We start from the raw sequence: 14468 nt of genomic DNA on the forward strand, positions 1-14468 counted from the left end.
CGCCCCCTTGTGACACAGAAGCAGCTGGCAGTAGCTGTAGTATGTGCTCGTTCGAAACTTTATACTTTTCAAGCAAAACAATCTGAACTCTTTTGGGTAGTGACTACCAAAAACATCAATAAAGCTATGAAAGACAGGCAAAATGTCAAATAAAGCGTTTTAGGTTTGCACACCTATCCTTTCTTCATCTCAACAAATCAAAACAAGCCAAATTTATATTGACTAAACAAAAATAGTCACACTGATGAAGGTACATTAGTTGAATAGGACTAGTTGTTCAAAAATTTTGATTTCAAGGACTTGTTTTTATTTTTTTAAGTTTCTATAATGCTCCATCATGTCCAGCCAGCATGATATATAGAAGAAGAGAACATTTTGAGGCTAAATGAAACCTTATGCCAAACAAGCTAACAAAATCGTACATAATAAGAAAAACTGCAAAAATGTGAAGACAGACTGGATCGGGAGAGAAAGCAGAAACAAGCTCCAAACTTATGTTCCATTAATGCCACGGTGCTGCCTCTGAAAAGGTCACCTGGTTTCAGACCACTGAGTCATGAATGAAGCCAAATGAAACAGCAAAAAGTTGAATACCCTGAAAATCATCACTGGAGAAAAACAAGGTCAATTGTGAGCTGAACGTCTACCCTGGCACTCATATCTATGCTTATTATTTCCATGTGACAGCATCCCTAACTGTCCCCCGGGTGGTGTTAAGCTAGTATCCATCCCTCTCGCAGTAGTTCAGGCTTAGTTGAGCCAGGCGCAGACTGAGCCTCATCAGAGCTCAGCGTGAAGCATTCACAAAGTTATCTGCATAACATTTCAGAAAGATTAAAAACACTCCATCCAGCCACTATCAGCCCCTGACAACAGATGGATTAAGTGTCCACGTCAGAGTGTGCTGTGTGTGTGGATTTTCACTTTAAAATGAAATAAAGTTACTTTCATAAATACCACTGAGCTGAATTTTCAGCATATCTGAAGCTTTGGCACAGCCTGTGTTGGCACTAGGAAGGCCTCCGAGTGTCCTTTCTCACAAACTTGGACAGCTTTGCCTGCCTCATCTCAACAGGGTTACTCCCGCTACAAAGCATTAGTTTTCATTAATTATTTTCCTAATTACCACAGTAAATCATGTCCACAGATATGATCACAGCTTTGCTGCTTCAAAAGGCGTATTTTTCTAGCTTACAGTCAAAATAACCCAAGAGTCCTTTTGCTGACACACAGTGAAGGAAACAAATTTCATCAGAAATTTGAAGATCTGAGGCAATGGAAATGAAAAACAGCACTTTCCTAGTCTCAGTGAGACATGTTTGTGCACGTTTATTAGTACTTTTAGTACTTTATCATTCTCACATTCACACCCATGGCCAATTTCAAATGCCCAGTCCTCACAGCTCCTCACCTCAGGGTTGAGAGAAGTTCAACTTTGATCCAATAAAGTTTCACTGTTGTCACTACAAGCTGGTGAATGACACATGTATTCCACGTTCTCTGGTCACTACAAAGAAGCTAATTCTTTTCTGCTGGTCACCCCTCGGGTCTTTTAGACTGTTAGAGAAAACCAGGACACCTGGAGATAACCTGTGCAAACACATGCAGAAAGGCCCCAGAGAGACTGGACCACAGAACCTTCTTATTATGAGGTCACATTGCCAACCACTGCACCTCTGTCTCACCCAAGGATAAATGTTTCAAAAGGTCTAAAAGTACTTATTAAACCTGCCTAATTGTGGGATGTAGGATAGACAAAAACAGTTCACTGTCCTGAATATCACTTTGATAATTCTGACATTCCTGTTTAAAAATTGCCTTCGGCTTTTGAGTTTACTGGTCTAAACAACTTACAAAAACAAAGTGGGAATACTGCATGATGTGTGCATGGAAATCTACTGGCAGTGAAGATGTTACTCACACTATAATGCAAACACTACACAACATTGGCCTATAAACACCCATCACATGCTGCTTTCATCACCCTCTGATGATGAAGGTCCATTGTGGACTTCACTGCAAACATGCTGCAAACGTGCACTTATTTAGTTCCTCAGCAGTGCAGTCAGATGGGAAGAGGACCTTACCTTTCACATTACGGATGAACTGTGGGACTCTATCCTTGGCCAGGTTCACAATATATCAATGTGTGCTCGACATACACTTATCCAATTTAAGATAGTTCATCGGGGGCATTGGTCCAGGGACAGGCTGGCACACATATACCCAGGGGTGGACCCAGCCTGTATAAGGTGTGGGGGTGCTCCTGGTACATTGTTTCATATGTACTGGTCCTGTCCTTCGTTGTCCACCTTTTGGAAATCTGTTTTCCATACGATGTCTGATATCCTGCAGCATCAAATTGAACCAGAGCCACTCTGTGCTATGTTTGGTGCGGTCCAGAATTTGAATCTGTCCAACTCCAGACTCAGAACATTAAACTTTTCATTACTGCTGGCCAGGCGAGCTATATTGCTGAAGTGGAAAGACTCTTCTCCCCCCCTCACACACACAATGGCTAAAAGATATAATGTCCTGTATGGATTTAGAAAAAATTAGATATACAGTTCGTGGGTCTAAAAATAACTTTTATAAACTGTGGTCCCCCTTTCTGGACTTCTTTGAAAGGCCCACAACTACTGTTACCGAGTAGTCCAAGGAACCCCCCCTTCATATTTTTTTTTCTTTCTTTTCTTTTATGAGTCTGTTTGTTGTTGTTTTTTTGTTTGTTTTGTTTTTTTTGTTTTTGTTTTTTTCTCTGTGTTTTTGGTTTAGTTGGGCAGCAGGCTGCCAATTATTTGTTGTTTTAAGGGTCAGGGTGGGAACAAAATTGAAATTTTGAAAAATTCTGAAGCATTTTGTGTTATTGTATACATTGCATTGAAACCTTTGTCTAATAAAAAGACTTTTGAAAGAAAAAGCAGTGCAGTCAGATCACACAGCTGGTTGTCGAGACATGGAGAAAAGAAAAACCCATCAGGAGAAATATACGGTGAAGCGCGGCAGCGGCGGCAGCATCATGCTATGAGCTATTCTGATGAAAATGTTCATTTAGATTCTTGGCAGTGCAATAATAATACTCTCAGATGTGGTGACCATTAATTGATCGACTGAATTTATTTACATATATGACTTACTCACAGAATCTGACCTATTCTCTTCCAGAGTGTTCCCTTCATCACAGCTGGTGTCCTGGTGTTATTTTGTATATGCTGCCATCCACACATAAGGCAGAAAGGCAATGAATGAATACAGCGGTAAATTGAGCCACAAACACAGACACAGTGTTTTCAGCACTTAAACTTTTTGAGTAGTCACTTATTTCTATTAGAGAGCGAAGGAAAAGTGAGAGATCTCATGGCGTGAAATCTGTGAGATTCTCTCTAAATAAAGAACTCTGAGTGAAGGTATTGCAGTGCACAGCTGGCTACAAATATTGCATCTTTTATGAAGACTCTCGGGCATGCAGTGACTCCTGCAGAGAAGCTCCTGTAGAGTGACAGCACAACAAAAAGCACACACACACACTCTCACACACAAACTGAATTGTTCTTTATACAAATACTCAGAGCATCACAGATGAAGGTTTCTACCAGTAGTGTTTAACCACGACCATAATTATTTGGGATTTTGGTGAAATGTATGCCAAATATTTTTGTTAGTTGTTAGACCTTCTGTTAGTCATACTGGATTTAGACAATAATAAGTCATTTTGAAGAATTCAGACGACCATCAGCTGATGAACCTCGTGTAAATGTGATTTACCTCACTCTAGCAATCACGCAGACCCCAATAACAGAGATTGTCTATCATGCAACATTGTTGGGTAAACATGCTAATAAATATAAATGCAATATCTTTATTTGTGCACAGATTTCTGCCATGACATGAAACATCATATTGAATGGGCTGTGACTGACTCTGGCTGCCTCATGTGGTGGACTTGCAGCCTGTCCAGTGTGCACCGTGCCTCAGCTGACATATCCCCGCCCACCCTACGACCATAAAGATAGTGTTTCAGGAAGAAAGGATCCCTGATAATGCTATGTTAGCACAGCAGGGCGGTGTTTTGCCGGTGTAGGCAGCTGCCATCTTCCTGTTTTCGGACCTCAGTCATTCTTTTTTGTGTTGTATTTATCTCATCTTAACTGACTTGTTAAACCTTTAAAATCGAACTATCTGAACTACATGAGATCCTTAACAGGGCAGCATAGTAACATCACTGCCAAAGAGCACTGAAAGTGTGATTACAGAGGAATGCAGACATGTAAAACAAGTGACATAAAGTGTGATGTCCTTTACATTATTTTCAGTAAAATTTTATTTGTCCAAAAACTGAACAAAATCCACACAAACAGCTTTTATAGTGATCATGCATCCAGAGTGACTAACGCGAGATAATGGCCTATCAGCACAGTGATAGAGGTCTGTTTGTGGCAACAGTGGGGTGACAGACAGAGCGAGAATGCCAACACGCGGGCGAATCTTTTCTGTGCAGCTGTCACTCAAACATCTCACAGCTCAGGAGCACAAAACCAGCGATGCTCGGTTTTATTCAACTGTTGAACACTGGCTGATTTTCTTTTGTGAGAACAGAAAAGCAATGCAGTGCTGATCATGGAAATGCATTTTTTTCCACGCACGCTTACAGGATCAATGCAGGAAAGACAGCAGATCATTCTCTTCACCTTGACTGTCTGTGATGTGTGTTTTTAAGATTGCGTTCTGACTCCAGGACTGCCAGTATCGAGTGAAAGTTAAAGAGTGTTTTGTGCATTTCCAAACAAACTTTTTGTCCACCATCTATTAAGGAGAGCAAGCTGTAGAGGCACCAGTGCAAGCCAAGCCCATAACATGACCTCCAGCCTCCTTTGCATTGGTTCAGGTAGATCAGGTGGTTCAGGTATCTCATCAATCCAGAAGATAAAATAAAATACATTTTTAAAACACCTCCCAATCTCACTTTTGTTTTCTTGGGTTAATAGAACAGATGGATACAAAAGCAAAAAGTCCGTTCCCATTTTTGACCCTTTGTTGTGTTTTTAAGTAAAAACTAAACGACTAAAGTAGGAAAAATAAATGTTACTGCTGGCATACCGTTTACTGGAGGGGCTGTAACTTTTAAGTCCTTTAACATGTAAGATTTTTGGTTTTATATAATAATAAAACTGAATTTTCAAGAATCAGTTAAAGTAAATTAAGATAAGTAGTAAGTGAAGTTAAATCATACAAACCTACGTATCCACATTATATTCAATATATGAATAAAATTACAGGTTATCAGAAATTGTTCAAAAATAATAAATTGCATGAATATAGGAAATCTTCCTCTCAGTGACTGAGTTGTCTCATTGTGTCCTCATTTTTTTATAGATCAAGGCCTGAGTAACCCAGCCTTAAGTGTTCATTAAGGTGTTTGTCACATAGATATAAAATAAGCTCAGAGATTAAGCGGGTGTTATAGACAGGGTGATTAGTTTATGTAAAAATGTAGTTTATTGTTGTTCTGGTTTACATGCTGAAAATGGTTTTATTTGTGTATGTTCAGTGTGATAGACTTGTACATAATGTTGAATCCTGGATATGGATTTGTAAGCAATGAAATTTGAAATAAGGGGGTAGGAACAAGAAGAGTGTAAACTTCATCCTACTCCTTTTCGAGCACACGCATTCTGTAGACATAGATATATACATGAAAACTTGATGATTTTTAAGTTTTGGGGTTTTTTTTTTTCTGTTGTTATTTCAATTATATTTGCATGTTCGAAATAAAAAAAATTATCTATCTATCTAAAAAAAAAATCAGCTTTCTAACTGAGCAAATGACTGGTATCCACAGTTACAGGCTGTCATGGGTTACATGAAATACATGACGATACAGAACACGTGTAGAGATATTATTTCAAAAGTAAATCCTGTAAAAAGTAGTTTTCCGCTGTCAGCGTCTCTCTTTTTCAAGGGATCTGTCTACTGGATTGTGACTCAATCTTGTCACAAGATTTTTCCTGATAGCAAAAAACTATCAAGGTACTGGAAACAAGGCCCCCCCCCAGTCCTTCACATTAGAAACACTGCAGCAAACCCTGAAGTACATCAGGAGCTTCTCATGCTTGCACAGTTCAGATGCCTGATCTTACTTCAAACAGCCTGCAGGAACAATATAAAGCTCTTTAATGGACCCACTCATCATTTCCATGATGCTGGCTAGTATTTCCGACAGAACTGAACTGTATTTATGACAGATGGTGAAGGGATGCACATGCATGATTCAATGCATTGGTGTGGGCGAATAAATATCTTGCATGCACTCATGCAATATATGTATTTTTCCTTAAAAATGTGACTCTAACTTCAATAAATACTTTTAAAATAAATAAATGAGATACAAGGTATTCTCTGGAAGTATAAGCAGGTCTGCTTTGTGCAGCTGGAGAAGAAGCTAAATGATAATGATAACTGCCACAATGACTAGAACACCAACACGTGAGACAGGAAGCGCTGGGGCGCTCTGGTTAGCAGCAGCTAAGCTTTTAAAACAAGAGTAATCCCCACTCCTATTCAATCATACGGTTCATGTGAATGGATGAAAATATAGGAATAAAAAAATTAAAATGAGGTGCCAGAAATACTGGAGGGTGTATGTCTACCTTGGTGTATAAAAAAGGCTGTTCGTTTTGGTGGATAACAAGCCTGACTCTTGTCTGATAAGTTAATTATTGCAGCTCCTGAAGGATTAAGGTGGAAACATTGTTTTTGAACAATAAATCTGGATTTAACTCAGATTAAACATTCTCTCCAAAGGAACTGGTTGTGGGATTTTTTTTTTTTTGTCCAGTCCAGGAACTATATGAGTTTAGGAAAGCTCTTTGGAGATACAGCAGAAAGGCGAGATGATGTGATGCTTAACATGTAAATAAATTTGCTGTCATTTACTCGGATGTGAAGGCGGCGCTGTGGCAGCAAAGATTACTGCTCCATCTACAGTTGTGTTTGAATCTGGGCTGATATGAATATGTCTGATATGATTTGAAGCCACATGGGATTTCAAATGGCAAAGCTTTTATTATCGTATGTGCTATTACTCAACAGCGGTTCATGAATACAGTAGCAGAAACCCAAGTGTCATCTCAGCATTGCAGTCATTAAAAACACAACCACAGTCAGAACAACTACACTCGTGTCTGGAGTCACAGCAGTCTGTGGGAGCGCTGGATGACACATGACTGCCACCTTTATCTCAGGTGGGCTGACCATAAGAATTCAGATATGGATGCAATCTCACACTTTCATGACACTTAGAGTGAGAGTAAAAATTTACAATTTTACTAAATTCTACACTACAAAAGGTGGTCAAGTGTTTGTCTACTTGAGAAAAGGTGGATACACAGGGAAGTCATCTACGACTGGCTGCTCCAGTCTGCATGCCAAAGGTCAGCAAGATACTGAACACTGAGTGGATCCTGTATGTGTGTGAATGGAAGAACGAGGCTACTTTGAGTACTGAAGCAGAGTAGAAAAGCGCTAGGTAAGAACCAGACTATGCACTGGATGCAGCTCAAACAGCAGGACGTCTGGTGGTGAGAAACTCTTAAAGACACCGATGTATGATTAACACCTGATTCATTAAACTCAAGTTCAAATTCAGTTATTTCACTAAAAATACATAATTCTGATGTTTTAAGACAGTTAAATATAAAAAACATGTACTAGTATCTAGTGTCCATTCATCTCACCTAACATCAAAACATCAGTGGACAAAGAATCAGCGAGATGTACTCCAAGTACTCAGAGTGAAGTATCTTAATGCTGTACTGACTTTATCAGACATCAGTTGTAAGAATGCAGTGATGCATTTGCAGTGCTGACCGATCTATGATGGTAGCTGATATGTATGTGTCATGTAGATCAGTTTAATGTTGAGCTGAAAGACAGTTACATTTTTACACATTTACTTTTAGATTTTCTTTCTTTCCCTGTGACAGGGAATATAAAAACATAACAATATCTCACCATCGACAAACATTTAGTTAATGCAGGAACGTCTGAGAGGCATTTTACTGCTGAGCTGTTTGTCTGTGGCACACATCATAAACTAACCCACCCAGGATCAGGCACCACTGAAGGCCCTGACACTGTCAGTGAAATCTTTATCTGAAATAAACCTCGTGCTCAGAGCTGTGAGAGTTGCAGTAACTGTGTCTGTGAGAAGCATGCGGTGGAAACTTTAGTAAATGATCCGCTGCTCTTACGTTTCTACAGGTGATTGGCTGGGTGTCTCACTCATTTCCACACACACCGCCTATCAAACGCTAATCAAAAGCGCGTGCGCATGTCTGCGCGTGCACGGAGGCACACACACTGGATTTTCACGATGCCAAACACAAACTGAGACTTCCTCTGTGACGGCACCCTCTGCTCATAAAGCCAATCAGCGCGCTGGCTGCTATAAATAATTCCGGCTCTCCGCCGGCCGGCCCCGCCGACACCGACACCAACACTGCGGAGCCGGAGCCGGCCAGGCCCTCCTCCTCCCTCGGCTGACTCCCCTGCAGCCTCGTCCTCCTCTCCCGTCTCTGTCACAAAATGCACACCTTTGCATGGGAGCGATGGCGGCGGAGGATCGAGGAGATCCGCCTTTACCTGGAGGAAAACGGAAGACACAGAGCGAGAGGGGAGAGGAGGAGCAGGAGGGAGGGGGAGATATCCGCAGCATGCCTTTGTGTTCCGCGCCCCGGTGCCAGAAGTGGCTCTTTCAGCCCACAGCCCCGCGGATTGTGCACAGATATCGCGCCTCCTCACGCTGCACGGAAACATCCGAGCAGGTGAAGCGCGTACCTGCAGCCCGCTCGCGTGCACAAACACACCGAGACCAAAACAGCCTCTGCTGTCTGCCTCACCGAGAGTGCCAGCTCCCCCTCCATCCATCCGAGCTGCAGCACGAATGCACAAACAAGCACGGAGCACCGGGGGTCCCCGCGGCGTCCCGGCAGCGCGGGCTCTCTCATCGTCTAGGAACGCGCTGCGTTTGCTTTCACTAACCTGATGCGTCTGAAGGACCGAGGGGCCGAAGGGATCCCGACCAGTCTGCAGGAGAGCCTTCGTTTGATGCCTGTCCTATATCCAGTCTCTCTCTCACACACACACGCGCGCGCTCTCTTTCTCTCCACCACCCCCTCTTGCGCACTATTACCTCACAGCCTCCACTCTGTTCCTCCAAGACGAGAGAGAGAGAGAGAGAGAGAGAGAGCATATGGCGACAGATTCCCAACAGGAGCGCGGATCCGTGTAAAAGCAGAGACGCTGCTTTGTGCCTGGTTTTGTTTAAATTCTGCAAAGTGCGCACGCCACCACCAACAAGTGAGCCTGTTAGGATACACATAAAGTTCCTTCAAAGAGAACAGCGTTTAGGCTGACAAAGGTGCACACTGAGAGGCCAGAGCACAAAATAGGATTTTACCCTCAGAGGTTTTAATAGGGTGTCCGTGAATTCATTTATTTTGATTTGCAGGCGTGAATATTGCAGTTTACAGCATGCCATGTATTTTATTTTGCCAGATGTGATCAGAGGACACTTTGATAACTGAATGCTACATCTTTCACACAGAGGCCTGGTACTGCCATTTAAAAAATAACATTCATAGAAATATACATGTGGACCAGGTGGGCACACGACAGGAACCCAGCTGCAGCAGCTGTCTGTAAATTCAAAGTTAGCCTGCTGTACACGTAGAAGTGGAAGAAAGCACCAGACATGGGGACTTGTATGTGTCACTTTAACTTTGAACAATGCAGGCTTCAAGGGAAAGTTTGGAAGTTTTAAAATAGCCTGGAGTCGTCAAACAGCTGGTCCTGAGTCATCAAGCCCTCATGGGAGTTGAAACAGTGACATGAAATAACAGGATGTTCAGATTTTATTATCATGCAGCTGTAGGTAGTTTATAACTTAATAAATGCCCACAATGTGCCCCAGAACAGATGCAAAGGCCACATACTGGCTTTTATTTCTTTATGAATCAAAACAATGGTGCCGCTGATGCATTCAGGGCCAGCAGCTCTCAGAGCAGCCTGCGTAGCCGGAGGCCGTCGATCCGAAGCCTCGTGATGCCTAACGCTAATGCACTCATTGTTAACGTGTCATTACCGAGCTCCTTTATCGCTGAGCAAACACACACGCATGTACACAGATCCTGTGCAAACAGATAGGACAGGTGCTGCCTCCTGCGTGTCACGCTAACATCACGGCTGAATCAACCGAATCGAAACAAACTCACAGTCCTCACAATTAAAGCACCACCAGGCGTTAGTTTAGGTTTATTTATTAATATGTGTTTTGAGATCAAACCCCATCTTTGCATGTGAGCATCATGAGCGCAGATGTTGCTGTACTGGCGTCTTTATTCTACACTTCAAACACTTCTTACAGAAAGTGACAAGCATTAGGTGTACTGTCAGGGATTAGTGAGCATAAGAAATGCAGAGATTGAATACTGCAGCAGTGAATGACCCAAGAAAGTTTTTGTTTTTTTTGCTTGTCTTGATCCATGTTCAATAATCCAGGTAAGAAAATCAACTTTCTGGGATTCACTCAGAAACATTTTCACTTTCTTAACCTTCTAAATTTAAAGTGAATCACTGTTATCGGTTTTCATATCATTTCCTTTGATTACATAACCAAAAACATACATTTTCTCATATATATAAAATCGCACGAAGAATATGTTTGAATCTCTACAATTACATCATGGACACTGAAAGACGGTTTGTACTTAGTTATGCACAGATGTTGTGTTGGGGCTAAATAATGAAATGTATATATTTTTTTCAAAAATATATTTTTAGTTAAAAAAATCCTTCTGCAAAACAACCTTAAATATTTCAAAAGAATGAAGGCTCTTACCCAGAGGCAGTCATTTCCCCAGGTCTGCAGGCTTTTCTGCCCTCTGAGGATACAAATCTTAGTTATGGCAATCACATCACCTCTCCAAAACATCCATCGTGCGGGTTCAGGGGGAGGTTACTCCTGTGTGCGCATTTATTTAGACCTTTTTCTTTTTCCAAAGCAGATCCCATCTTTGGATGTTCTAACTGATTAATGTGTTAGAGATGCATTTTTGACACGCTAATCCTGTCATTTAAAATCATTTAAAGGCCGCTTGTCGGGGTTAATGTCACCGGATGTTTGTCTTTGCATGGTCAAGATTCCTGGTTCCTAATGCTCACTTTTGCAAGGTCACATTTCACTCATTTTTGTGTTAATGAACAAATAAGTGGCTTAGACACAAGCAAACAAAACCATTCTTAGGCTTAAAAAGCCCCCCAGAGGATTCAGTCATCAGCTGTTAAGATTGAACTAAGAAGTTGAGTCTGCAAAGTCAGTGGTGCTGGTGTTATGATGTGGAGCTCCAATCCTGGAAGCTGCCATTAGTGACATTTGCCCATATTTACTGCCACTACATCCTGCTGGCGCCGCTAAGGCTGCTTACACAGCATTACACACCCACTTCCCCTGGAGAAATGAATGATAAAAAAAAATGTTGGCAGGTGATTGGATAAGAAGACTGTCATGTTGCACGACATCAGTGTAGAAATGTGATCATGAAACTTTAGACTGCGTTGATAACTGACTCTTATTTTCTTCGTCTTTTTCTCTTTGCATCACATACATATTTAAATTTAATTTCTATGAAATTTCATACAGATGTCTGTGAGCATGAGATGTCCTCTACTTTAAAAAAAACCCATCAATTTGATGATTAACTGACTTTCCATCAAGGCCCATATCATGTCAGGTTTTAAATTGTGCATCAAAGGAGATGTCAGCTTGAGTTGTCCATCTGCAGCACTACAAGGCTTTAAGGTTTTTCCAGTAAGACTAAAGCCCCACGAAGAGAAAGCAAATGAATCAGGTCAAGCAAGAACTGAGAAGAACTTTAAAAGACATTGACAAGCTATTACGGTTAGCTTATTTTGCATTCTGTATTCTGCAGAGACACGTACAGCATTTTACACAGTTCCAGTTTCCAGCACCAAGAGTCCCACCCCACTGATATTCCATAAAAACTCTTAACTGTCAAACAGTATGCCATCGCACATTTTGTTACAAGACCAGGCTGCAATTACATGAGCACATTTCTGTTAAACAGCACATCTCCTGTCAGTGTAAACACTCTTGGTCTACATGAGATTATTCACCAGACAAAATTAAAAGAATGGACAATTTGGATCTTAAGACTAAACTTTCGTCGTCACAGTGGATCATCTGCTTCTGTTTCCCAGCATCCTCCTCTGTCACACCAATCCACTGCATGTCCTCCTTTTCCATGAACCTCCTGCATGGTTTGCCTCTTTTCCTCCTGCCTGGCAGCTCCATCTTCAACATCCTTTGTCTAATATATCCATTCTCTCTCCTCCAAAGCTCTGCTCCTTGCATGTCCACCTGTCTCCTTCTCATTCCCACACGTGTTCTGTTTTGCTTCTTCTGACTCTCATTCCTCTTCTTTCCAGCTCATGCCTCCACCTCTCCAGCCTCCCCTCCACCTCCTCTTTATTCTCACTACAGACCACAGTGTTGTCTGCAAACATCAGCGTCCACAGAGACTCCTCCCTGATCTCATCTGCCAGCCTGTCCATCACCACTCCAAACAAAAAGGGGCTCAGAGCAGAACCCTGATGTAATCCCACCCCCACCTTCAACCCATCTGTCACTCCTACCCCACACCTCACCACTCTGTCCTCACATGTCCTGCACCACCCTCACATTCTCCCGCAGCACCACACTTCCTCTTTTGGCACCCTATCATCTGTGAAGTTCCTCTGACCTTCTCTAAATTTCTCCATCAGCGATGTCAAAGCAAACATCACATCTATGGAGCTCTTTCTCAGAGCGAAGCCGGACTGCCGCTCACTGATCATCTCCTCTCATCTTAGCCTAGCTTCGACAACTCTTTCTCATATCTTCGTGGTATGGCTCATCAGTTTTATCCCCCTGTAGTGACGACTCTGCACATCACCCTTGAAAACTCACCACTTCCCATTTACTTTAATGAAGTTTAGGCTGTAAAATAGGACTAAGTACAACTGAGTGTAAATGAAATGAGTTTCCAAGCTGCTGAGAATGAACTCAGCACATTTTCAGAAAATGGAATCAGTAATATAAATGCAGTGCTAGATTAGCTCCATATTAAATGATTCCGTGTGCAAGCACAACACTGTCAGGGGCAGGAAGGCGATCACACCACAGCTGCTACAGAGGAGGCAAAAATTTGGCTTGACGATGAAATGTTCTGGATGTTAAATTTAGTTTTCCAAATAGATTAGCTACGAGTACAACTTCTCCAAACACAGCAGCATATATGAAACTTTGTTCTTCTTATCTTCTTATTAATTTAATTTTCTGTCCCCAAAGAATCATCACCGGATAGACTGGATATAACGCCTTGACTTTTGGTTGTCATTTATTGGAAGAAGGACTATATTTGTGCTAATTAGTGCTCAGTAACATCCAAAACAACATCAGTTCACAATTTCGCTCGCTCAAACTGGAGATCTGTTAGTACAATCTCTCAGCAGCCATTTTATTGGTTACATAATGTTATTAAAATGCTACCAAACAGTTTTTGTGTCAGGCTGTGAACATGTGGGGACTGACTCACTGCTGGAGCCTCTGCTGGACGTTAGAGGAACTGCAGGTTTTGGCACTTCTTCAATAACTTCATTTTCTGAGGTTCAAACACATTTATGTCTGTAGTATATAAAAGAAGTGCATTTTTAGAAAAGAGTAGAGTAAATGTTATATAAAATATTATTTTTATTGTCATCATAGTCTGAAGAATTCAAGAATTTATTCCTGCTCACACACAGCCGGCTGAGACAACACTTCAGAGAAGAGTGACGTGAACCTTGTGCTGTGTATTTGTGGCAAGAGACAGCTCTGTGGAAAAAACAGACATGAGCATGTAATTGAATTAACCCACCATGCCTTTAAAACAGCACAGTCCTAGCAGAAGAAAATAAAGCTAATTAATGTGCTCTGCGTCCACACTGTCTGCAGGCTAGCCTCCAACCGAGGAAAAATATGTCACATGTGGGACCTAAAAACAGAGAAGCTACAGCAATGAGGAAAATAAAGTTAATGTATTAAAATAATACATGTTGAATTGAAATAAAACTATAGCTAAATGGACTTTGCTTCTATATGGTTTCTCTATAAACAAATACAAATACAAACCAAGACAACTCCAGTTGGCTTTGCCATTTTTACTGTTCATAATACTGATACTAGAATACAGTCCAAGTAGTGGTGGAAAACATTATTTAATTGCATCTTGTTTATGAGGCGGGACTATTATAATTCACTATTATAAGTTTAATTGTCAGGGTGTGTGCTGTGGCAGGCAGGATGTAGGACCCAAACACAGGACTTCTACACAGAAACTTGTTGGGAAGACTTTCCATAAAAATAAACTTCA

The 14468-nt window shown here is 41.4% G+C and overlaps 1 protein-coding gene across 2 annotated transcripts in view; it reads right to left on the bottom strand.

The window, feature by feature from the left end:
- Window positions 1–9220, bottom strand: part of cplx2b (complexin 2b) — a 54376-nt gene extending 45156 nt beyond the window's left edge. The window contains exon 1 of one of the 2 annotated variants that reach the window (XM_005453226.4): window positions 9040–9220. The gene's annotated coding sequence lies outside the window, so the exon portion shown is untranslated. The remainder of the gene's footprint in view (window positions 1–9039) is intronic. The other variant, XM_005453227.4, reaches the window with a different exon arrangement.
- Window positions 9221–14468: the final 5248 nt, after the last annotated feature.

Source organism: Oreochromis niloticus, linkage group LG2 (assembly GCF_001858045.2).
Source record: "Oreochromis niloticus isolate F11D_XX linkage group LG2, O_niloticus_UMD_NMBU, whole genome shotgun sequence".
Taxonomy (NCBI): Eukaryota; Metazoa; Chordata; class Actinopteri; order Cichliformes; family Cichlidae; genus Oreochromis; species Oreochromis niloticus.